The sequence below is a fragment of the Pelodiscus sinensis genome, chromosome 17, assembly GCF_052426305.1.
Source record: "Pelodiscus sinensis isolate ZL-2025 chromosome 17, ASM5242630v1, whole genome shotgun sequence".
In the NCBI taxonomy this organism is placed as follows: domain Eukaryota; kingdom Metazoa; phylum Chordata; order Testudines; family Trionychidae; genus Pelodiscus; species Pelodiscus sinensis.
Genome location: NC_143068.1, coordinates 28,101,212 through 28,126,298, shown reverse-complemented (window position 1 = coordinate 28,126,298; position 25,087 = coordinate 28,101,212). Strand labels below are relative to the sequence as shown.

The following is a 25,087-nucleotide window of genomic DNA, read 5'->3' as shown; positions in this document are numbered from 1 at the left end:
TTTTCTAAAATAATTAGTTCTACTTCAAACAGGAAATCATTCAGGGACGTTTCATGTCCTGTGTTCTACAGATTGGACTAGGTACCGCTGTGGATCCTTCTAGCCTGGTAAATTGCTGAACTAGCCACAATGGAATCTAGCTAGGATTTTGGAGCAAATGTCTACTTCTTATTGAAAGTAGTAATTAAAGAACTCATGGCAGAAAGACCCAGGTCCTTGGTTTTATGCCTCATTCACAGTGGTCAGGCCCCGGTTTAATACCAGATTTTGTACTCTCATTGGGAAGAGCACTTTCTATTGAATAACACCCCACCACATTTACCACAGGACTTTTAATTCCACTATTTTGGGAAGGGCAAATTCTATGTAGCCAGTAGAGTTCTGTGTTCCCTGCCGCATCGTCTCCTTTGTGCACACCCCGGCCTACAGAATCTTGAGTTTCCTTAGATGCCTTCTATCTAAACACTGACCATGTCTAACTCTGCTCAGCCTGTAATATCTGATATGCTACATTTTTTTGTTTAAGGCACTGTATTTAATAGTTGAGACTGCTTTAAAGAATGTTACAGGACTGCTGCAGCACAATATTGAATTACATCGATCTTCTATTAGGCACAGATTTTCAGAAGAGCTCATTTCCCACTTAGACACTGAGGGTATGTCTACTAGGGATGCAAATGTAGCATACCAAAGTTGCTAATGAAGCACGGGATTTAAATATCCCATGCTTGATTAGCATAATCGCATCCAGTCACCATTTTAAAAATCCACTACTCCGAATTAACTCGCCGCGTGTAGACGTGGTATTCCGAAAGAAACTCCTTCCCTCGGATTAACTGTTACTCCTCGTGGAATGCAATGCAATGGCGACCAGACGCGACTATGCTAATAAAGCGTGGGATATTTAAATCCCGTGCTTCATTAGCAACTTTGGTATGCTACAGTTCGGACTAGGGAGCAAGTGTAGACATACCCTTAGTTAAGTGACCCGATATACAAGCTTCTGTTCTATACTTTCATGGGACTTCCTTGTTCCTTGTGGGGGGACTGCTTGTCTGACCTGCACATGAGCACATGTACAAAATGGATGGATGCATGTATCACTGGATAGGCCTGAAGAGAGAGGCCCCGCACTTACATCAGGGCTGATACTGAAGCATACCACACCCTGCTAGGTTCTCCATCTTTCTCCTAATCGCTTAGGACCCAAAGCTAGATTTTCTCTGGGCTTTCTCTTCCCTCTATTGCTCTGAAACCTTCCCCGGCCTAGGGAGCCTCTTTATTACATCTAGAAGAATCATAGAATTCCCTTTCTCCCCATAACCTCTGGTCCACCTTCCAGGTGCCCTAATTGAGCATGTGAGTTCCTGTTAACTCTATTAGAGCCAGGATGTGATATACACCACCATCACCAGAGATATTTGTGATGTTTGAAAACAATTCAACTTCACTAGTTCCTGGTGCATGTTGGGAAAGAGCTGAGACTGACCTCAACCTTTGCTGAAGACAATTTGTAGAATAATTGACTTAAATGTTTGATTGAGACCTGGCTTACCATTGCACAGGTGCAATTTGCATCTATACCTGAATCTACAGATTGCTAAGCACTTGGTAATTAGTATATTTATGTAGCTGACCGGAGTGGTCAGTGTGGAAGAGGTAGATACATTGGAGGGCAGGTATAGGGTCCAGAGTGACCTGGACAGATTAGAGAATTGAGCCAAAAGAAATCTGATGAGGTTCAACAAAGACAAGTGCAGAGTCCTGCACTTGGGACGGAAGAATCCCAAGCATTGGGGACCGACTGGCTAAGTAGCAGTTCTTCAGAAAAGGACCTGGGGATTACAGTGGATGAGAAGCTGGATATGAGTCAACTGTGTGCCCTTGTAGCCAAGGAGGCTAATGGCATATTAGGGTGCATTAAGAGGAGCATTGCCAGAAGATCCAGAGAAGTGATTATTCCCCTTTATTCGGCTCTGGTGAGGCCACCTCTGGAGTATTGTGTCCAGTTCTGGGCCCCCCACTATAGAAAGTAAGTGGATGCATTGGAGAGGGTCCAGCGGAGGACAACCAAAATGATTAGGGGGCTGGAGCACATGACCTATGAGGAGAGACTGAGAGATTTAGTTTTGTTAAGTCTGCAGAAGCGAAGAGTGAGGGGGGATTTGATAGCAGCCTTCAACTTCCTGAAGGGAGGTTCCAAAAAGGCTGGAGAAAGGCTGTTCTCAGTAGTGACGGATGGCAGAACAAGGAGCAATGGTCTCAAGTTACAATGGGAGAGGACTAGGTTGGATATTAGGAAAAACTATTTCCCTAGGAGGGTGGTGAAGCACTGGAATGGGTTCCCTACGGAGGTGATGGAATCTCCATCCCTAGAGTTGTTTAAGTCTCAGCTTGACAAAGCCCTGGCTGGGATGATTTAGTTGGGATTGGTCCTGCCTTGGGAAGGGAGCTGGACTTGATGACTTCCTGGGTCTCTTCCAGCTCTGTGATTCTATGTCTATTTGATATGTACATGCATTCTGGTAGTTACAAGTACAAAAAACTGCATTTACACCCACAGTCCAAAACTTTTGTGGATTCTGAGGACACTGTTGTTAGATAAGCAACCACAGTTAGAGTTAAGTTATGTCAGTGGGACAGAAGTGTGTGCATTGAGAAGTGAGCATTTTGTATGCTGTAAATAGGGATCATTTGCAAATGGCTTTAAACCACACAGTAAAATTATACTCTTACCTTCACACATCTAGAATCAAAGTCATGGGGATATTTTAAAGCATTTATTACATCCCCAGAGAGAAAAAAGCTCTACACAGTATTGGATACAGCTCAGTAATATTACTAAATGTTTATATTTTCATAGGTGATTGTAACTACAGAGCAAAACGTCGATGCTCTAGTTATAAAAACAAGAAAGGCAAGAAATGGGAATGGCAGCTAAGAAAAATCTCTGGGCTAAGAAAATGTTTTAGACTTACATTTTCAGCAACATGATTTGACCGGTGTATTATGACTCTATTTTATAATTATTTTCATACAAAATGCATCACAAAAATCTTTATTGAGATAGCTGAAGAGTTAAACAATAAGCATATATTGTCATCTGTTAAGAAAAATATTAACCAAGTTGTAGTTAAACTCAACATTTGCTCTGGATCACCATAGAGCATGATAACCACTGACACACAAGGTCAGTGTATGCTTTCTTGCACACATTCCCATCCTGTTCCGTAGAATTTCCTGGAGACTTCTCTGTTTGGCTGGGAATAGATCATGAATTGGGACAGCCTGCAGCAGGACAGTAAACTGGCACCTTTCCCAAGCTAACCCCCAAATCTGAGCATTTGTAACACAAAAGAAAAGCCAAGTAAGCCTACAGCTCTTGTAACTGAGAAAAAAAATCTTGAACATGTGAACCAAGTGTGAGGGAGGGAATGATGGCTGTCTGAGTTTGAAAGAGAAGCTCTGAGAGGCATGAAACTCCCCTTTCATCGCAGTGAGGAGTTAATTTAGTTATCAAATGACAATAATTTAAAATCACAATTCAGAGCCGCGGACAGTGGGGACAATATGGGTAATTGCACAGGGACCTGGTGATTCAAAGGGCCTGGGGCTCCTAGTTGTTGCTGCTGCAGTAGCAGTCCTGGGCCCTTTAAATTGCCACTGGAGTGTCGTGCCGTGTGCTCTAGGGCTGCCGGTGGGTCAGGGGAGGAGGAGGAACCACGCTTTAGGCAGTGTGGAGGGCTGGTTCCCATCCGTTCTGCCCAAGACTCTGCTCCTTCTTGGAGTGTGGAGTTGGGTTTTCCCACCACCACCTGGTGCAGGGGCCCATGCAGGCTGTACACTTCCCTGTCACCATTGATAACTATTTTACTGATCATCAAAGTATAAAAGAAAAGAGGGGGAAGATCACAGGATACTACACAAGCACATTGGAAAGAGTGGTGGTAGCCTTTCCAGCACTGCCAAGAAGTGTATCAGAGATTAGAAGACCATCTGAGTTTCACCAATAGAAACCAGTTCCAGGATTATCCATGGGTATTCAAAATTCATTCTCAGGGCGCAACCCCAAAGAGCTCTGTGGAGCCCAAAGGGCATGCATGATCAGATGTTGACCATCATCAGATGCTGCACTCTCTGCTTACAGCACCACCATATTTATGTATCTCGGGTGGGCAGATATATGTATCCTGGGACAGGAGCTTGGAAAAGCATCCACTATCTTTTCTTTTGAAACTACAATACTGAATGGCAATAAGAAGAAATTAGAGATAGATGAATATCTAGCTAGCTAGCTATCATGTTCCATGAAGGAAAGATTTCCCAGATATCAGTACAACCAGCAAAATGCATACTTCCTGATCACATTTCAATCTCATAACACTAATAAAAAATAGAGTGTTGTATGCATGACCAGCCTTCATGTAGATACTTAGTAGTAACCCTGGCTATCAGTTACACCAATGCAATATTAAGTATTTACCCAGGGTTAACAAAAGGCAGAATTTGGACCTTAGTTCTCACCAGCTCATTGCTATCCCAGAGTTCCTTGAACCATGAAGTGTAGATTCCCATTCTAGGATTGCTATTGTGCACAAAATAAATAACAGGCAATTATTAACATCAATTAATGAACGCAAATATTTGATTGTACTGTATAGACCTTCAAACGTGATTAATTCAACAGTACATAAAATATCCCAGTCCTTGTGGTTCTAGGGGCAGCTTTTGGAACACTTTGGCAACCTTGTAATGGCCTGTCATTAACAAGCATGGCCTAATGTGACATTCCACTTCAGCAACCTCTCCGAAAAGGTTTTTTCCCCCCCTTTGCAACAGGGGGGTGAAGACTAGGTTATACACAAAAAGCAGGTGTTACAGCGTTGCTCCCTGTGGAGGCCAGTGCAAAACCCAAACGTCATTAGTACTGAGATACAGTACATTGTAGTACAGTAAATGCGTCATACTGCACTGGCTTCCTCGGCACGCTAGTGCATCCTGTAATGTATCATTGTGGGCTGCTGTCAGCAAAGGTTGTTTGAAAGGGAGGGACTAGGCACCATAGGTAATAATAGTAGAAAACTATAGGGAAGAATGAAAGTCAGCGATTTTTCACTTACAGACCCTCTGCATCCCCTTCACAGGTTTAATCTTTACATATTCTAACTATTTTATGTCAAATTCAGACCTGGTTTAAGTGGAGGAAGTTGCCAATGAAAATCACTGGGCCAAAGTCAGCAGTGATGTAAATGGTAGCACAAGTGGCAAAGTACTACAATGTACACTGACTTGGATGCAATTTCTGTCAGTGTAAACTGATGTAGTTCCACTGAAGTCAATGGACCTCTGCTAGCTGACACCAGTGGAGAATATGGCCATTATTTTCCTTTGGCCTGTATCTTGGGAGGTCATTTCCACTAGTGCAAAGTATATGTAGAATGTGTTCCTGATTTTTTTAAATTCTTGGCACTCACGTTACACTCACTTTGCACTAATGTATATGAGGTTTGCAAGATGCTGGGCAAAGGAATCAAGTCCTTGATGCTCAAAGGATGTGCAAGGAGGCAGAGGAAGTGGTGTAGCCAGAAAAACAATTTACAGGAGGGTGCAGGATGGAAGGGGTGCGGGGAGATGGGACTGTATTATCTTGAAGACTAGTTACAAGCTTTTTTTAAAATTTCTTTCCCCCCTCCATGGTATGTAAATTACACTGATTTTGCATACCCCCAAATGCCAAATCCATTCACGTTGCACTTCACATGCCACATCGCTATTTATGTCCCCCAGGAATTAGTACCTTCAGGCCTGAATCTCCACTGCCTTGTGTAGCCATTCATACCACTGAACAGTACACGTAAAACACAATCACTGCTGTGAGTGGCAGAGTTTGATTTGATAGTCTTTTCCCTATACTTTGCACAGGATAAGGGCCCCATCCTCAAAGAGTTTTAGGCTCCTATCTCCCATTGAAATTAATGGATGTTAGAAATCGATATTCTGTTGAGGATCTGCAATTCAGTAACTGCACAAAAATGCCAGGCAGTGGATAATTCAACTCTCCAATGTTGGCCTGTTATTCAAGAGAGACAATAATTTCACCAACCCCCAATACGCTGAAATCTACTCCTCAGCAAAATGGAGGCCAATAGCAGGTAGTGCCGACTTTTAATTAAAAGATTAAGGGCCAGCTTCTGCTGTCAGATACACTGCTGTGATTTCAGAGCAACACAGACTTACTGTGGATTTGCACTCAAGTACCTAGGAGGAGTCTGAAATTACTCCATGTGATAGGGTATCAACCATATATAAGTGAACAAAGGTTCATAGGCGTGAGAGCTCAATTAACCCAACTAGCTGCACCTGGAGAGTGTCAGGCTGGAGTATTGTCAGACCCGGATGGATCTTCTTCATACTGGAGAGAAATGGAAGCTACTTGCCTGCAGGGAAGGTTAAGGAAGGTTGTGGTTCTTTCATTGCGAAAGGGAGCTGAGTGAAGCTGTAAAAGAGGAGATAACGGGGGAACAAAAAAGGCTCTAGAGAGGTGGTTCTGGTTGTTGGGCATTCTGGAACAGAGATCTGGGGAGAATCCAGCAGGGCTAAAAGTTGAAGTCTGGATGGGCAGAGGTTGCTTAACTGGGTTTGTTTCATGTGGAGTTTCCTACGCTGTGCTGGAGGATGTCACTCAGGAAACCTGTAAATGCTGAAGGATTGTGAAGAGATTAGGAATCTATTTTTATGGGGTGCTTATACCATGGAAGTGGTGAGACTTTAAAATGACCTGGCTGGAGGACTAAGCCATGAGAAAAAGCAAATAGCTGTAGGGCTCGCGTAGCGAATGGCTGATGAAGAGACCCTGCTACACAAGCCCTAGCCGTGAGTCATTCTTCTGTATTCCAATTTACATCAGTGGAGTAGAGCCTGGTTCTTTGTCAGGAAAATAGTTCATAGCTGATATAATGTGAGATGTTTGGAGTGCACACTGATTACTGGACATATCTGAACTGATTTAGCCGTCCCTTTATGAAATCCTTAATGACAGTTGGGAAAGGGTTCTATGCCCTTTGGCTGCATCTAGACTGGCAAGTTTTTCTGCAAAAGCAGGTGCTTTTGCGGAAAAACTTGCCAGCTGTCTACACTAGCCGCTTGAATTTCCGCAAGAACACTGACGATCTTATGTAAGATTGTCAGTGTTCTTGTGGAAATACTATGCTGCTCCCGTTCGGGCAAAAGCCCTCTTGCACAAATGCTTTTGCACAAGAGGGCCAGTGTAGACAACGCAGTATTGTTTTGCGCAAAAAAGCCCCGATCACGAAAATGGCGATCGGGGCTTTCTTGCGCAAAACCGCGTCTAGATTGGCATGGACGTTTTTCCGCAAAAAGTGCTTTTGCGGAAAAGCGTCCATGCCAATCTAGATGCTCTTTTCCGCAAATGCTTTTAATGGAAAAACTTTTCAGTTACAAATATTTGCGGAAAATCATGCCAGTCTAGACGTAGCCTTTGAGTCTGAGAAAGGTTTCATGTTCCTTAGCAAATTTTTCATAGTGAGAAGATAGGAAAAGATTGCAAGGCTGGTAGTATGAATTGAGTTGACTGCTAATAAAATAAAATAATATATATTCAAGTGTCCTGCAGGCCGTGCTTCTACCACCATTTTGGAGAGCCACACTTTTATTTCTGTTCTGGTCCTTTGCTTTCAGGGCTAATCGAAGCTCAGTGTGTTGCAGAGGTGTCAGTCTATAGCACTCACCAGTGACCATTCTGATTGAATAATGGGTCACATAGGTAGGTCCCAAAGGGAATGCAGCCCATCTCATCTGGATAGCACTGGGAGGGGGGAGAGACTGTTAGGGCTTTATTGAGGTCATAGGACTAGCTCTGGGGTTTAAAAAGGTAAATGACACACACCCCAGTGCCACAGCGAGTCAAGTAGTGGAGAATTCAGAAACATATTTGCTGGAAAAAGACTATATTTTTAAAACATGTGGCTCTCAATGAAACCACACTTATACAATTCCAAACAATGTATGTTTTGTGGCTGTTGGGACTGACTGCAATGCTCCTCATGGAGGCTTAAATCTTTTAGTATGAATGCAGAAGCCCTCTTTCTGCTTTGCTGAATTGAGAGACCTCCAAAAAGCCTGAATGTGAAAAGAATAGTAACAGCTGAAAATTCCAGCCAGCGGGTTCGAGTTTTCCAAGGTCTGTTTGCTTTGGCCTGCCTCTGCCATTCCTTTCTTTCTTTCTTTAGAAGTGTGAAACTGGTTGGTGGCTGGTGTTTGTTCTGTGGTCTGTGCTAACTGTTCCATCTGTGTAAACTGTACCTTGCCAGCCTGGGAGTTTAACAACACTTTCCCTTCAGCTGGCTCGAAGGAAAATGAAGGTCCTGTTAAGAGGGACTTTCAAACTTTATAAAACACTGCATGGAGTTTGAACACAGACCTGGCCTTAAAGCTTTTCAGCAGTCGTACCAGTAGCCTAAATATCTCTGGTCTCACTCTAGTTCTGAAGTAAGTCTGATCCCTCTTTTGGCCTGCCACATCAGCTGTGACCTTGGTTCAATTTCAGCTCTGGATTGCTAGATTAGTACTGACCTGGCAATCTAGAACCCAAATCGGTACCAACGTAGGCATACTATGGGTCTGGATTGCTGACATTGTGATTCTAGCTTTGGGGTGATGGCTGATCTGTGGACCGTGGTCTGAGACCTGCTGTGGAGTACAGGTTGAATGGTTCCATCCCTCGATCACAGGTTGGCTTTGTCCCACATCTGACAATAGCCCAGGATTGACTGGTCAATTCTGAGAGAGGTTTGAATCTGGGTGGATTGACTCTGACCCATATCTGGTGGCAGCTCCGGAGTGCTAAATAAGCTCTGATCTAGAGCAGAGTCTGGCTGAGTTCTTCTTTTAAAAAAGTCTATGGCTAGCTTTGCCTCAGTTAGAACTTTCTCAGGCTGTCATTGACATACAAATGGTGGCTCGTAACACAGCACGATTCACCACCACGGTGCCTCCTGCTGGTCACTTGGGAATTAGCTTCACCCTTTCCGACTGGTGTCTCACCCACTGTTATCTATTTAGCAGCTCTCCACCACCATCCATCAGGGCTCATGTCCCTCCAAGACCACAGAGTCCTTCCCTTGGGGTACAGCGCTGAGGCAGTACCCCCACACTCTGGGGTCCTCCCCCTCAGGGAACACCTAACCTCCTATACCCACCTTGTCTCAGGGACCCTACTGCCAGTCGTTATCTAGCCCCTTTCCCCAGGGCAAACTGCAGTCTGACATGGCCAATCATCACTGGCAAAAGGTGCAGAGGTGCTGCCTTCACCCTACCCTGGCTGCCTCCCTGCAGCCCTAATAGTCCTGAGGTTCTGTACCTAGTGCCTACACTAGCAGGCAGCTAAGTCCTTCTCCCTCCAGAGATGGAGTGAAATGGTGCTCAGCCTGGCCAGCCAACTCTTATAAAGCTCTCCTGGGTTCTGATTGGCTGCAGCAAGGCCTAACATGATTGGCACCTAGCTACAGCCCTCTCCCAGGGCTGTTTTAACCCTTTTAATGCCTACAGTAGGGTGACCACCCTGCGACATGGCCGAAATGCTATTTTGCCTCCTCTTTCTGCACTGTTCTTCTTCTGACTCATGTAGGACTTACCTTCTCGGGGTTTTTTATTATGTATTTAGAGAGGGCATACTTTTACAGCTATGCATGGGTTTGTGCTGCCAGATTCCCAGATACATAAAGCTGTGCTGTTAATATACAAGTAACACGCTGAAAATGTATTGTAAAATTTAGGCCCTGCTTATGTCACAGTGTGGGAAAGATAGATCTGCTCTGGGAAGCCAAGTGCTGCTCAGGAAGCAGCACTCATCGGATGCTACTAAAACAATGTTCATGAACATTTAAATTCCTAACAGCTGTTAAGTTTTATCATGTTTGCTTTTTAGTACAGCTGGTCCAAAAATGCCTATTTTTATGAGATCTCAATTTTTTTAACAAACTTGAAACTAACAACTGAGATTTTTTACTTTCAAAACTTTTTTTAAAAAGCAAAATGTTTTGGTTTTTAAACTTTTTTTGTTTTACATGTGTGTGTGATTTTTGACAAACTGGGAAACTTGGACCAACTTTCATTTTGCTTGACAAGTCCATGTTGGCTGGAAAACATTCCAACTAATCCTACTCTTTGAAGATTTGTCTGAAATTCTCCTAGAAAAAAGATAGTGGGGAGGAGAGAGGGGGAAGGTGTGCTTACATTTACCCCTTCCCACAAGCAGTGGTAGATGTTTATTCTGTGATGGAATGTCCATTCGTAATGAAGGCACCTTGTACTGTTGTATGCCCTGACACACAAGCTCCTACTGGCTACCACCCTTCTGCTTAAGAACAGCCAGTCGGGCATTTGCATGTCAAATATTTACATACATAGGGTATGTCTACACTACCACCCTAGTTCGAACTAGGGTGGTTAATGTAGGCAACCGAAGTTGCAAATGAAGCCCGGGATTTCAATTTCCCGGGTTTCATTTGCATCTTGCCGGGGACCGCCATTTTTAAGCCCCGCTAGTTCGGACTCCGTGCCTGCGGCTACACGCGGCACGGAGTAGGTAGTTCGGATTAGGCTTCCTATTCCGAACTACCGGTACACCTTGTTCCTTGAGGAGTAACGGTAGCTTGGAATAGGAAGCCTAATCTGAACTACCTACTCCGTGCCACGTGTAGCCGCGGGCACAGAGTCTGAACTAGCGGGGCTTTAAAAATGGCGGCGCATGGCAAGATGCAAATGAAGCCCGGGAAATTCAAATCCCAGGCTTCATTTGCAACTTCAGTTGCATACATTAACCACCCTAGTTCGAACTAGGGGGGTAGTGTAGACATACCCATATAGATAATAGGAATGTCTTCCCATTTTAACATTATACTGTAACAAAGTCTCGATGTAGGCAGATAATTGCATGCATCATTCTTTTATGGAGACATGAGATATGATGTCAAAGCCCTGGCTGGGTTGATTTAGTTGGGATTGGTCCTGCCTTGGGCAGGGGGCTGGACTCGATGACCTACTGAGGTATCTTCCAGCTCTATGATTCTATTATAGAACAGGCACCTCTTAGAATAATTACTCCTAACAGAGGCTCGGCCTAAACTACAGAGTTAGGTTGACATAGGTCAACATAAGTTGCTTTAACTATGGCTACACTACCCTATACACTATCTACACTATAGCCATTCTCCCATCTCCGTAAGTGCCCTACTACACTGATATAATAACTCCACCTCCAGTAGGGGCATATGGCTTGTGCTGGTACAGTTAGAGTGATGCAGTGTCTACCCTTACGTCAGCTGTGAAATTCATAAGAAAGGCCAGTACTTTTCCTGCTGCAAACTCTATGTCCAGGTCACATATGGGAGGTTGGGGTACCTCTGGCTGTGATCCTTGTGTGGCTGTCAGTGACCCATAATGCGCCATTTCTGTCAGTGCAAGTGCTCCTGGTAAGGACACACTCCAGCTAGGGTTGATAACAACAGCTGGCTGAACTTCTGTGGTGGCTGTAGGTCAACCTAAATTAAGTTGGCCTAATTTTGTAGTGTTAACAAGCCCTGAAGCTTAGTCTGTAATGAAATAAATGTTCATAGATCCTGCACAAGTGAAACTATCCCATTAAAGTCATTAGGACTTCAAGTAGGTGCATGTTTACACCTGAACTCATATAATTGCAGGATCAGGGACTGAATCATCACCTAAGCCCTGATCCTACATTGAGCTCTTTATGGGAGGATCCTTTAGCCTCTGCAGAACTCCGGTGAAGTGACATCGAGCTGGGATTCTCACATGAATGTAAGATCTGGAGCTGTAACAACCATCAAATGTCATGACTCATGGCATCACCAACGTTGGCAACATGCAAATCTGATTTTTTTTAACTTATCAAGCTCTTTAATTTTTTGCCCCCTCATATGTACCAATGCTTATAAATACAAATTATGGCATCTTAAAGTTGAATACTGGAAAGTCAAGTCAGGAATCCAGATCATATATTTTGATCCCCTCTTCACCCCCAGATAGACAAACACATCTCTTGCAAATGTGTTCAGGCTCATTCTTGAGAAAACAGTTCCATATAGCCCTGCAGTTGTAGTGATCTATTTCAAGCCAAAGAAATGGGAGGTTTTTGTAATGGTCACAATTAAAAACAACCAAACCTCAAGGGAAAGTATTTGCTTAGAATTCTGTCTGGTGAGGGGTGATGGGGAAGCTGGATCTGGATAATTAAAATTTATGAAAGAAAGTAGAACACTGACTTTTAAACATTTCAGCAGCCTGAATAAATCACTTTAAGTAAAACAACTCTTTTCACAAGGTCTGCAGTGAACCCGGGTTTTCTTTAAATGCCATTGTGAGGATTTGCATGATGCTTGGTTCTTCTACTAGGATAAGGCTCCCCTCTTTCCTGCTCCCACCCGACTTCTAGTTCAGACTACTAGATGTCACAAGATGATGGTGCTATAAATTCTGGTTACCTGAATGTTTAGCCAGGTGCTGTTGAAGAAATGCTTATTGTCAATTTTGACTGCAGTGCTTTTTCAATGCAGACCATAATGTAAGAAAAGCTACAGGTTCTTTATCTGAATCACTCCACCTTATTCCCTTAGGTTTTAGATGTAACTGTTGCTTATGGGCATTACTCACAAACGAGGCCATGGTCCAAGAATGTTGTAATATGAAATCCCACCATCACATTAAGCCTAGACAGAAGGTTACCGTGTGGGTCCACACAGGTGCTGGGAGATAGTCACAAGGTACCTGCTGTAGGACTGGGGCCTGCACATGTCTGCTAATCAATACCACATAGGAGCTCCCTGCTTAGCTCTTACCAGACTGTACAGGGTGGAATCATCGGGCCAGGCTGGCAACTGAAGACCCAGTTGGGAGACAAGGAATCAAAAACAGCTCCCGGGGGAAGCAAAAGGGGGCAATTACTGTAGTGTCGAGCCTGAGCTGGAGTTTTTCCTATTGTTTGTCTCTGTTAGTATACAGCCTTTGCTGTTTATTGTTACATGTGCATACAAGTGTCACGAATTGCAGGCTGATGGAAACAATGCTTGGTGTGACCTGGTCTGTTGGACTGACTGGCCTATTCCAATACTTCACACAAAGAAAGTCTCTTCCTATAAGGCAGAGTTTTCCCACAAATTCTTAAAGAGCTGGGTGCGATATGGGAAGGTTGGACTCAGTTCCATGGGTCTGGGAATGTGCAGGCCCTAGGAGTGTAATCAAAATGGCAAAATCTTCTTCTTGTCTCTTAGCATTTAACGGCTAAAAGTGGAGTTTGCAAATGGTCCAGTGGTTAGGGCACTTGCCTATAATTTGACAGTCCTAGGTCCAGTTGCCTTGGTTGCCACACGTTTCCTCTGTGTGGACAAGTCACTTAGCTTCTCTGTTCCTTGCTTCCCCTTCCATAAAACAGGGCAGATGTTATCTTCATCTCAAAAGGGCACTGTGAGAAGAAATACTTTAAAGATTGTGAAGTGCACTGAGATGTTCTGATGAATATAAGCACCACAGGGAAGCTGATCAGGTGATAGTTTGAAAGTGGGGGGAAGTTGGAAGGAGAAAGTGAACACCCGGTTTCTGCTTGTACTAGTGTGAATTGTAAATTCATCTATTTAAGTCAATGGAGAATTGGGCTTCATCTCTCCCGATGGATTTTGAGTCACAGCCACGGGTTGGATGAGCTACCTACTTTCTCTCACTTGCGTACAAGTGCAATCATAAGATGAAAGAACCTTACAAGCTAAAAATCAGTTGATTGGGGTTGGGCCTGCTAGACATTCCTGCACATACAACAAAATCTAAGTCTACAGCATTATGTGGTGGTTGAATATCCACTTCAGCATTCAGCAGAAGTTGATGAGTCTGTTGAGATAAAACCCTGAAAAATCTAATTGGCCAAAACTTTGGGGCATTAATTCCTTGCAAGTACTAACTGAAAATGTGTCACACATTTAAACAAAATCAATAGTGTATTTATTTTTATTGTTGTCTGATAATAGCAAAAATCTCAGTAGGGGATATTTTGGAGGACTAATGACCAGCTGAACCTCAGAAGTTCATCCCCTCCAAGTCAGTCATTAATCCCCATGAAAAACCCTGTGCCTTGATTGTTTACTGCTAAAGTCTAAAAGTAATTGGACCTAAATTAAATTTATGGAGATTGCCTATCTCCTAGTACTGGAAGTGACCTTGAAAGGTCATTGAGTCCAGTCCCCTGCCTTCATAGCAGGACCAAGTACCATCCCTGACAAATTTTTACCCCAAATGGCCTCTGCAAGGATTGAATTCACAACCCTGGGTTTAGCAGATCAATGCTCAAACCACTGAGCTATCGCTCCCCAATAACTTGTAATAAATTAGCTCTTATCTTCTGTCATCCCCAACCTGCCTTTCATTGAATGTAATAACATGAAATTTTATGCAGGTTTATTTCCTCTCTTCTGTATGCCATACTTGTAGGGGTTAATGTAGGGGAAAGTGCCAGCCCTCTTCCTCTGATATTAGCAGAGGGATAGCTAGCCTGATGTCTCGAGTTTAGAAGCTGAGCTCCCTTGAAGTTCCCCCTTCTGTTTCAATCCACTTGAATAAAAGCAATAGAAACGTGATTATCAGATTGGAGCCATGATTCCCTGCTTGCTTGCGTTCTTTTTCCAGTGAGGCCACTCCATGACCACTCTGGAGCCTGTCTTGATTTGCTGCAGTGCTCATAAGAGCAGAATCAGGCCCCGTAAACAGAGACAGAAATAACATGGACCTAACATTGTTAAAAGCAGCAGCTTTTTCACAGCAATGCTCGTAATTGTTAATGTATTTACTTTGTTTTGTAAGGCTTGACTGGGATTTTGAACTAAACAAGAAAAATTTGCACAAGGAGTTAAGAGCTGGAGCTTTTCATAGCGTACTTTCTCAACATATTCCTTGGTTCGCTATTGGGATGTTTTAGCTGGGGCCAGATACTTATCGGACAAATATCTCATAATACAAAGACATCAGCAAGTCACTTACTAAGCCCTGTAACAGAAGAGTAAAGAAAACTCAATGCAAAGTAAACTAACATCCTGCACAGGCAAACTATCTATTTGATACTGTTTCCTAGCCGGACAGCGTCTCCATTAAGATTCCAGTGACAGTGGATGGAAGACAGGAAGCTAGGAGGCCTCTAGGAAGGCTTCTTTGAGGCAGTGCTAACGTTGCTTTTAGCTGCAATTACAAACTCAATTAGAAAGTCATCTTGGCACTAATGACACAACAAATGGCCAATGGTTAATGGGCTTGGCAGGCCAGTCAGCCAGTACACAACACAGCCAAACAAATCAAAAGTCATGGGAGGTCAACAACAGTGTCAGTTCTGTTTTCTCATTCGGTGGGCACAAGTGTGAAATGAAGCCATTTAAAATGAGCAAATCTTCTCAGCCAAAGGCCTCTCTCTAGGAGCCAAACAAAAATGAGAAAGTCAGCTCTAGATCACTACCTGGATTGAACATGCCTGAAACAAAGTCTGGGGAAGTTCAGGTGTGGGATTGTGATTAAGTGCACCACAGTTTGAAATATGGGCCTGAGGTTTCACTTTATACCCATCTCCAGGTATGAATGCATTTGCCTTTTGGGAAATGAGGGTTAGGAAAGCAGAAAGTGTATTTTAAGTTATCTATACCAGAGAGAAGCCAATACATTAGCCTGCTGTCCGGCCCCCTCCCCTCTTTGGATTTAAGCTGTGTTAATATGTGGTGGAAGCCTGGTAGTGTATTTTGTCTACACAAGCTGAGTCCCAGATTAGATTAGAAATTCTCTCTTCTGTTTAAGGAGAATCCCTGGGGATTCAGTCTAAGTCATGTTGATGAGATAGGAAGAGGGGTGACTGGCTTCATTCAAAAGAAGGAAATCTCAGATTTCAATTGTGTGCCTAGAGTATTTTCCTTCAATGTGCAGTACAAAAGCATGTTGCCAGATTCACAGAGCTGTATGCTTTTGTCTGTTAACTCTCTAGTAGCCACTGAGACAGGAAACACCAAATCAAGCTGGGCCTCAGTGTGTGCTGCATAATGTACATTAAGATGGTCTTCTCCCTTACCATAATGCTCAAATATTTTGCATGTGAACACCATAGCTGTAGATGCAGAATGGGCTAAATAATATGCTTTATTATAGTCCAGCAAGATTTTGTTTACTTCTCTCCATAACTTTCCTAGACTTTTCCAATATTGCTAGTGAAACTCCATTAGGGTGCATCTATACAGCAGCATTATTTCGGAATAACGGCTGTTATTCCAAAATAACGATGCGAGTTTCTACAGAGCAATTATGTTATTTTGAAATAAATTTGAAATGATGGACAGCTTATTCCGACTTTTGTAAACCTCACTCCATGAGGAATAACACCTATTCCGAAACTGCTATTTTGCAATAGCTGTAGTGTGGACGCTCCACTGCTGCTATTTTGAAATGTTCCTCCCCAGGGCCATTCAAAGTAATTACTCCCCAGTGCCTCCTGGGATTCTAAATCAAGGTAGCACGTCCACATTAGGGGAGCCTGCCTCAGACTAATTTTGAGGCTTTACTGTAGTGTAGATGCCCTATTTTGAAATAAGCTATTTCTTCCAGAATAGCTTATTTCAAAATAGGCATGCAGTGTAGACATACCCTTAGATAGCAGCCCCTTTGACTGCCAAAATGAAAGCTTCAGGACTTCACTTTCTTTTCAATGTAAAATAACCAAAGCAGATCAAGATCAATTACACTGATGTAAATCCAGAGTAATTCCACTGAATATGATAAATTCAAGTTTCATTCATTATAAACCAGTGGTGCTGGTATAATTTCTCTATTACTCTGGTGCTTAGGGAGCAGTATCAGAGGTTAGAACCCCCTTATTATAGGCCTTGAATGAAAAAGACAACACTTTTTCTGAAGAGCTCAGACTATACACTTTAATCATCTTTAGTGACTTCAGACTGAGGCTGTCAAAGGGCTTTGTAAATATGAATTCAACACCTGTATTGCACAACATGTCTGCAAAATAGGTGAGTATTTTACTTATGGGGAAACTGAGGCACAAAGCTGTGGACTGGTTTACTGCATAATCTGTTCAGTGTCTGAGTTGGAAATAGAATGTAGAATCCTAGCAACACCTTCTGCGCTCTCAGACCACGCCCTCCTTCATTAGCACAGGGTAGCTTGCATGTTGGAACTCCAGTTCCATGTGACTAAAGATATAGCCTTTACATGTAAAGGCTTAGAATAGGGTTGCTAAAGCTAAGGTACAAAAGCCCTGAATATGGATAATAAAATACCTTCCTTACTCTTAGGCCACGTGATCCTGAATTTTTCATAACATGCTTGGCCTGTCTCCGGAGAGACTGCTGTAAAATGTGATTGCTGATCCCATCTCCAGCTCACTCCTGCTAATTAAACACCTTTGGTTCATCTCTCTTTAAAAAAAAAAAAACCATTTGGCTGGTTCCAAGAGGATATTATTTTTAGCTCCCGAGGGTTAAAGGGGAAGGGAATTGTGCCAGATTCAGGTTGTTAGGAGATGGGGATGAAGGAAGAAACTCAGAGGGGGATCTGTAATGATTAAAATTCCATTTAATAATAAGACTGAATCCCCGTGCATGGGCCTAGCCTAAATTAAGCTTCTGAATTGGGAGCTCTTTCCAAAACTCCTCTCTAGATGATTTAATTAGGTGACAGCTATTTCCGGGCCCACATGGCTCCACTCGACAATCAATAAAGGCTCAAGAATTCAGCCTAGAATCTGATGAAGAAAACAAAACAAAGATATTCAGCATGAGACAAAGTGGCGCGTTGCAGGACTGGACCAGCTCAGCGCTCAGCTGGCATGCTTTCTGCTGAGCCGCCTGACCCACGCCCAGCCATGATAATAAATGGCATACTAGCACAATCCCGATTAGGGGGCCAGCAGGTTAATCTCCAGGTCTCTGTCTGATAAAGTCCATATCCAGACACCCTACTGTGCAGTCTATTGATAATCTCAGAGCTTGCCATTATTTAGTGTCGGCGCTGGATTGAGGTGTACAGTCTGGTCCTGGCTCAAGCCATGCAATCAATCTAAGTCAGGTTTGCTCTTTTCTTATTCTGCTTCTCCCCATAGGCCCCTCCTCCCTCTCTGTTCCGGTGATTAAAGATGCAGGATCCCTCGCTGTTTACTGGCGATGCCGAACGCTGTCCGAGGCAAGGCGAGCCTGTCACGTTAGGCAGTCGGGAGGAGAGATGAGGGAGAACTCTCACTCCCACCAACCACTAAGCTCTTTAGTCTTAATTCACACTGAGCACAATGAGGCGGCTGCCTTTTATGGCACAGCTTCCTTTGGCGCTAATAGATCTGTCTCCTTCTTGCTCCACAGTGAAAAACAAAAGTTTGTGTTGCTATTGGCCCCATAGGGGTGGGGTGGGAGGGAAACTAAGCAATTTCATCTGATATCCTACACTGGTTTTATTTGGGCGCACTTGGTGGCGTGGCAGGGGCAGGAGGTGCAGAGATTATAGCTGCTTCAGACAGGAGGGAGTCAAATGTTTCAGGCAGGATCCCTCCCATCCCACTGCTTGCTCCCAGCTCCCCAGGATCTACGGTCCACTTCCCTGTCTCCAACCCATTAGCTCCCTTTCTCCCCCCCCCCCCCCCCCCAGCCCTTGAATAGAACGTTGAGAGGCTGCAGCGGTGTTAGGCTCTCTTGGATCATCCTATCTGGGTCACAAGGACATACTTTGTCATCCCCAGTGCTGGACAGTGGGTTTTCCAAAGGAGCTCCAGGGAGTGAGGGACCTTAACTGCTCTGAAATTCAGTGAGGTAATATGTTTAAATTCCTTAGGTGCCTTTCGACATCCCCACAAGAGGCGAAAAGAAAGGGTCCTCTAATATTTGGGTGTCATCTTGAGATAGATAGGGCTTGATTTGTTTCCAGAGATGGTGAGGAAACATGGACCCTAAAATCAGTGGACACTTTGAAAATGTTGGTCTAACTAAATAACCAGCTGATCAATAACACCCATGGGAAAGATCACTTACTTGTTACATATCTAGCCATTAATAGTGGCCAATAATCTGAGTTTATTACGAGGCAACATTATTGAGTGTTTAGAGCACGTCACCAGGAATCCTCAATTCCACAGCTGCTCTACTACTGATTTACTATTGACCTTGACCAAATCTCCTTGATCCATCAAGGCGCAAAGCCACGCCACTGAGTTCAATGGGGATGTGAGTGGTCAGCACTTCACAGCAGGCTTGAACCCATGTATGTTACACATTCCTTGTCTGTACGATGAGTATTTGGCCCTCCCATAAAGAAAATTGGTCTTCGTGTATTATTGTTTGTAAATAACTTGAAATAGTCAGGAGTATATATACTTATTAAATATATAATAATGATTCAATTGAATCTGATGAGAACCACCTAGTTATCACACTGATAATTAAATGTCATTTGAGTGTTTTAAAAATACTTAGAGGTCTTAGAGTGATATAGAATATAGAGCCATTATTACCCTCATATTTCATTTAGCAGTAGGTAAGCAGTTATTATTTGACAAAGACTTATTAACTAACTTATAATCAAGTCTATTAGAAGAAGTCACTGGAAGTAGCAAAAGTAGCAAAAGTCTAACTGCTGGACATTTTTAAATTGGACTGGCCAAAGCAAGGTAAAACAGTGCTCATTCCTTCTCACGGTAAATTCAATAGCACTTTGTCACTGACTTCCATGGAACAGCCTTGGCACCATTCTGTGCTGGCAGAGGATAAGCTAGATAGGATTGATCAAACTTCATTGCACTGTGACCCGCCCCCCCCCCCTTCTGATCACAAAAATACCCCCATGATCCTGGGATGAGGGACTGAAGGCCGAGCCCCGCTGCACTGGCAGGGAGCAAAACCCAAGCCCCACCTTCCTGAAGGGAGAGTCAAAACCAAAGCTTTTGGTCTTCAGCACTTGAACAGGTCAGGGGGCTTTAAGGTGAGCCCTGCTGCCCAAGGCTGAACCTCTTGTGTTTCTACTTCAGCGTGGGCGGTAGAGCTCACACATTGGCTTCAGGCCCGGGCCCCAGCAAATCTAATGCCAGCCCTAGTGATCCTATTAAACGGGGTTGTGATCCCTTCCAGTATTTCTCAATCTATGCTACTGTGAATTAAGCTGTGAATTTGAATACACAGAGTGACATTTTCAAAGTGACCATAACCTGCCCTCCCACGGGTCCCAAACTGGAGTGGTACAATTCTTACAGTAGCATTTACAGAGAGGTGAGGGTATGTCTACACTACAGCGCTAATTCGAACTAACTTAGTTCGAATTAGTTAATTCGAACTAAGCTAATTCGAACTAACGCATCCGGACTAAAAAACTAGTTCGAATTAGCATTTTGCTAATTCGAACTAGCATGTCCACATTAAGTGGACCCTGAACCAGGGTTAAGGATGGCCGGAAGCAGTGCCGGCAGGGCATCAGAGGAGGACTTAGAGCGTGGAGCTGCTGCCTCAGGCTAGCCGAGGGCTGTGCTTAAAGGGACCTGGCCCCCACCCCGGACAGACAGTTCTCAGGGGTGCCCCGCTTGCAAAGCAGTCCTGGCTTGGAGTGCCCGGAGTGCCCACACTGGGCACATCACAACACTCGGCCATCAGACCGCCTGCACTTGCCACAGGCTGCCATTTGGGGACAGGGGGCAATTGGGGGGCTGCAGGAGAGCTTCCACCCCCAGAGCCAGCCCAGTCCTCCCCATCGGGGGCTCATACCTCATTCCTCCCTCACCTCCTTCCACTTACCCTTCCCTAGCCCCCCTTCCTGATGTACAAGATAAAGAAAACGTGTGGTCAAAAATAGAATCTCTCTTTATTGAACAAAACTGAGGGAGACTGGGAAAAGGAGGTGGGAGAGGGGAAGAGAGAGGGTGGGAGAGGGGAGGGCAACTACAATGATCAGAGGTTTGGAAGAGGTCCCATATGAAAAGAGGCTAAAGAGACTGGGACTTTTCAGTTTAGAAAAGAGGAGACTGAGGGGGGATAGGATAGAGGTCTATAAAAACAAGAGTGGTGTGGAGAGGGTGCATAAAGAAAAGTTCTCCATTAGTTCCCATAATAGAAGGACTAGAGGACACCAAAGGAAAGGAATGGGTAGCAGGCTTCAAACTAGTAACAGAAAGTTGTTCTTCACAAAGCAAAGAGTCAACCTGTGGAACTCCTTGCTACAGGAGGCTGTGAAGGCTAGAACTAGAACAGAGTTTAAAGAGAAGTGAGATAAAGTGATGGAGGTTGGGTCCATGGAGTGGTATTAGCCAGGGGGTAGGAGTGGTGTCCCTGCCCAAAGTTTGTGGAAGGCTGGAGATGGGTGGCACGAGACAAATGGCTTGGTCACTGTCTTCGGTCCATCCCCTCCAGGATCCCTAGTGTTGGCCACTGTCGGCAGACAGGCTACTGGGCTAGATGGACCTTTGGTCTGACCTAGTATGGCCATTGTAAGCTCAGGGCTCAAGGTCCGTGGTCTCAGTGGACCACCTTGATTTTCATGCACACCTGCTGCTGGGTGGCCAGGCTGGCAGCTCTCCTGCCCTAGATGGCCACTTTCCTGTGCCTAGTGCGGAGGTCGTGGACGAGGTCCACGATGTCTGCACTAGACCAGGCGGGTGCCTGCCTCTTGCAGTCCCGGGCAAGCTCCCGGGAGCCGCCAGCCTGGTCCCGGGAAGAGGGGGAGGGCTGGCGGGCATCGGGTGCCTGGCTCGAGCCGTGCCAGGTGCAGGGTCTGCTAGCTGAGTGCTGGCAGGCATGCACCCAGCATGGGCATAATAGCCAGCCCGTGCCCCTTTAAGGGGGCCGGGGCCGGGAGGGGGGCAATAGAGTTTCCCTGGTGTTGGCCAGAGTGGCCACCAGGGAAAGCTGGGGAGGGCTAGCCTCCCACTAGTTCAAATTAAGCGGCTACACACCCCTTAATTCGAACTAGTAAGTTCGAACTAGGCTTAGTCCTCGTAGAGTGAGGTTTATCTAGTTCGAACTAAGCGCTCCACTAGTTCGAATTAAGTTCGAACTAGCGGAGCGCTAGTGTAGCGCCTATCAAAGTTAATTCGAACTAACGTCTGTTAGTTCGAATTAACTTTGTAGTGTAGACATACCCTGAGTGAGATAATGTCTTCTATTGGACCAACTTCTGTGCAGGAAAGACACAAGCGTTTGAGCCATTCACAGCTTTTCACCAATGGAAGTTGGTCCAACAAGAGATTTTGCTTTACCCAACTTGTATCTGTAACATCCTGGGACCAACATGACTACAGCCACACTGCATACACCCATACTCTTAGTTGTATAGATCAAGGCCTTCATGTTTCCTTCGTGGACAAGTTCATTAAAACATTAAAATATTTCTAATGAGTTATAAGTGAATAAAAAACACCCATCAGATTAAGGACTTGGGTTTTTTAGTGCTATTTGGAGCGGTTGCTGAATGGCAAAGGAGGAAAGCACCAGGAGTGAGACTGTGTTTAGTACTGTGATACATATTTTAAAATCACTGCCAGAAAAAAGAGGAGGGGAAGGGAGAGAGAGGAAAAAATAGTTCAGCTCTCACTTACCTGACTTACAGCTTCATTTCCCAGTGCTCACCATATGCATCACTCTTCATCCAAGTGCAGGGTTTCCCCTAGTGCTGCCAACCGGACAGCTAACTATGAAGACATGAAGGGGAAAAAAAAACAATGAATGCTGCCCATTAATTGCTGGGGTTTTTTTATTTGGTTTCTGCCTAGCACGACATCTTCCATCTGAGAAAGCTATTACTGCGGAGAAGACGGGCACTGAATAAGCATTTAGCTGGAAATGGGACGTGTTTGCTTTCTTTGGAAAGTGAGGGGCTGGAAGAAATAAAATTTGACAAAAGGGTGAAACTGCAAAAATAAAGCATGTGTTCCTCACCATAAAACCTTCTTCAGGATTTTCATGCATACTTACACCATACATCTAACAGCTGCCTCGAAATACCACACTCCAGGCATAATGTTATATGGGCCTAGCCTCTGAGGATTTTCCATATGCTTTTATCACATTTATACTGCTAAATTTGGATTTCATTAAAGTTATGCCTAATATAACTGTACAGATGATAGCGACCCAGACTGTACACAGGCAGGTGAGGTGCAATGTTGTCCATACAGCTCTCCCAAGCACGTCTTCAGTACCATCAATGCTATTGCAACACATTTTTGGCAGTACCCCTTTAGTCTGGCCCTGGAACATTGTGTTTAGACTAAGTACTGGGAAAAAACTGTCCCTTGTTCATATTCAAGTGATGTATGATTTGTGCTCATGCCCCTTTTTCATCATCACTGCAACCATTTTGCCAATCCATGTTCACTTGTGTGGGAGCTGGTGGGAACAAATCTTCAGGCTGTGCATGCACACAATTTAGTTTGACCTTAGCCATAGCCCTTGAGAAAGCAGTGGTATGGTTGCATCAATCCAGGAATGACCACGGATGACATTTTGCTTCAGACACCCTTTTGTGCACTCACTCCTCCCCTACTTCTTCCTTTGCATGTCAGGCAGGAATTTACTGGCCAATAGCAGCTAAGAAAACTGAGGTCAGGGGAGGACCCAAGACTCCAAACAATTCCTGCCAGCCTTCTCTTGTGTGCCTGGGCCTAAGGTCACGGTATCCTATATCAGATGTAAGGGAGGTTCTTGCTCCTTGTTTAATTCTGAGGCTCCTTTGAGAATCTAGCCCTTCCGGTCAAGCAATGAGAGAAAACAAAATATAAATTTATCACCCAACCAAGAAATTACAGTTGCCTAATTTTTGCATGAAGATGGTCCAAAGCTAAGCTATACAACTGTATAAAACTCCCTTGTCCTGTTTATCTAGCCTTCTCCCTGAGAGAGCCAAAGCCTCAGAAGTTTCTTCCATGCCTCTTCTGGATTACAAGGATACTATCTAATTACAGATCAGAAATTATACCATGTGATGTGCAAGCAGTTAATATCCAGGACAGACTGAATTCTAATTTTTGAATATTAAATCTGCACAGAGAACTGTCCATGATCAACCAGTACATATATTTTTTTTTTTTAAAAAAAGGGAAAAAAATCAGAGTGAATTTGAATAACTAATGCATTTGAGGAAAGTGCAATCAGCTAGAAGACCATTCTGAAAACAAACAGACTTAATTAATTGATTAAATTATTTGTGGCAAATGTTCTCATTTGGCTTTGATCATGTGTTCACTCCTGCAGTGGGACTCTCCACAGATCGAGCAGCACACCTCAAGCCTGACCTGCAATATTCTTTTCTTTTCCACTCTTTACCCAAAACACTCTGCTCAGTTAAATATCTTTGTTTATTGATAGGCAAACGAACATTGGGGAGTAGCCTGAGACTATATAAATCTTATTTTCACTTGCAAACAAAGTAGGATTTTCAGCAGCAATAGGCTAACATATTAACCCTCCGCCATCAACTAAATTTCTCCTGCCTGTCCTCCACCACGCACTATGGTTTCACTTAGTTGTTTTCAACATTACTGTTTTGCCTGTTTCGGAAGTACTAGTAAAACATTCTGATCTGCTAAGCTTAGCCCAGTATCTCCCAGATCCAGGGAGATTCTTGGGGGGAAATATGAAAAGGAAACTTCTCTCAGAACAAAAAAAAAGCATTCATTGTTGGTACTCACTGAGTCAAAGCCTGCTTTTTCAGGAATTTATCAATCGCTGCTTCTCAGACTGAAAGGTACCCACCACTCTGCTCACCAAGCTGATTGTATTGGCCAATGTAATCATCAGATTGATATGTGTTTGTTTGTTTCAGTACTGTACAATTCAACTAAAACCTCATGAGAAGCACTGAGAGAGGAGGACAGCATGTCCTACTCATCTGCCCTCCCTTACATTGCCACCACATCCCCTCTATTTTAGGGTTGCGCGGGAGAATCTTGTTCAGTGAAGAGAATTCGCTCCCGTGGGAGTGTGCTCGCTTCGCACGCGAGAGGCAGTGAGATTGGTGCCTCCAGTGGCAGGGGTGTCCCCTTTGTTTCTTTTTGGTC

At 44.0% G+C, this 25,087-nt stretch overlaps 1 long non-coding RNA gene across 1 annotated transcript in view; it reads right to left on the bottom strand.

The window, feature by feature from the left end:
• The window catches only part of LOC142818791 (uncharacterized), a 36,401-nt gene that overhangs the window by 1,215 nt on the left and 10,099 nt on the right, over positions 1-25,087 (bottom strand). The window contains exon 2 of the long non-coding RNA XR_012896443.2: positions 22,628-22,720. This is a non-coding gene — a long non-coding RNA (uncharacterized LOC142818791). The remainder of the gene's footprint in view (positions 1-22,627; positions 22,721-25,087) is intronic.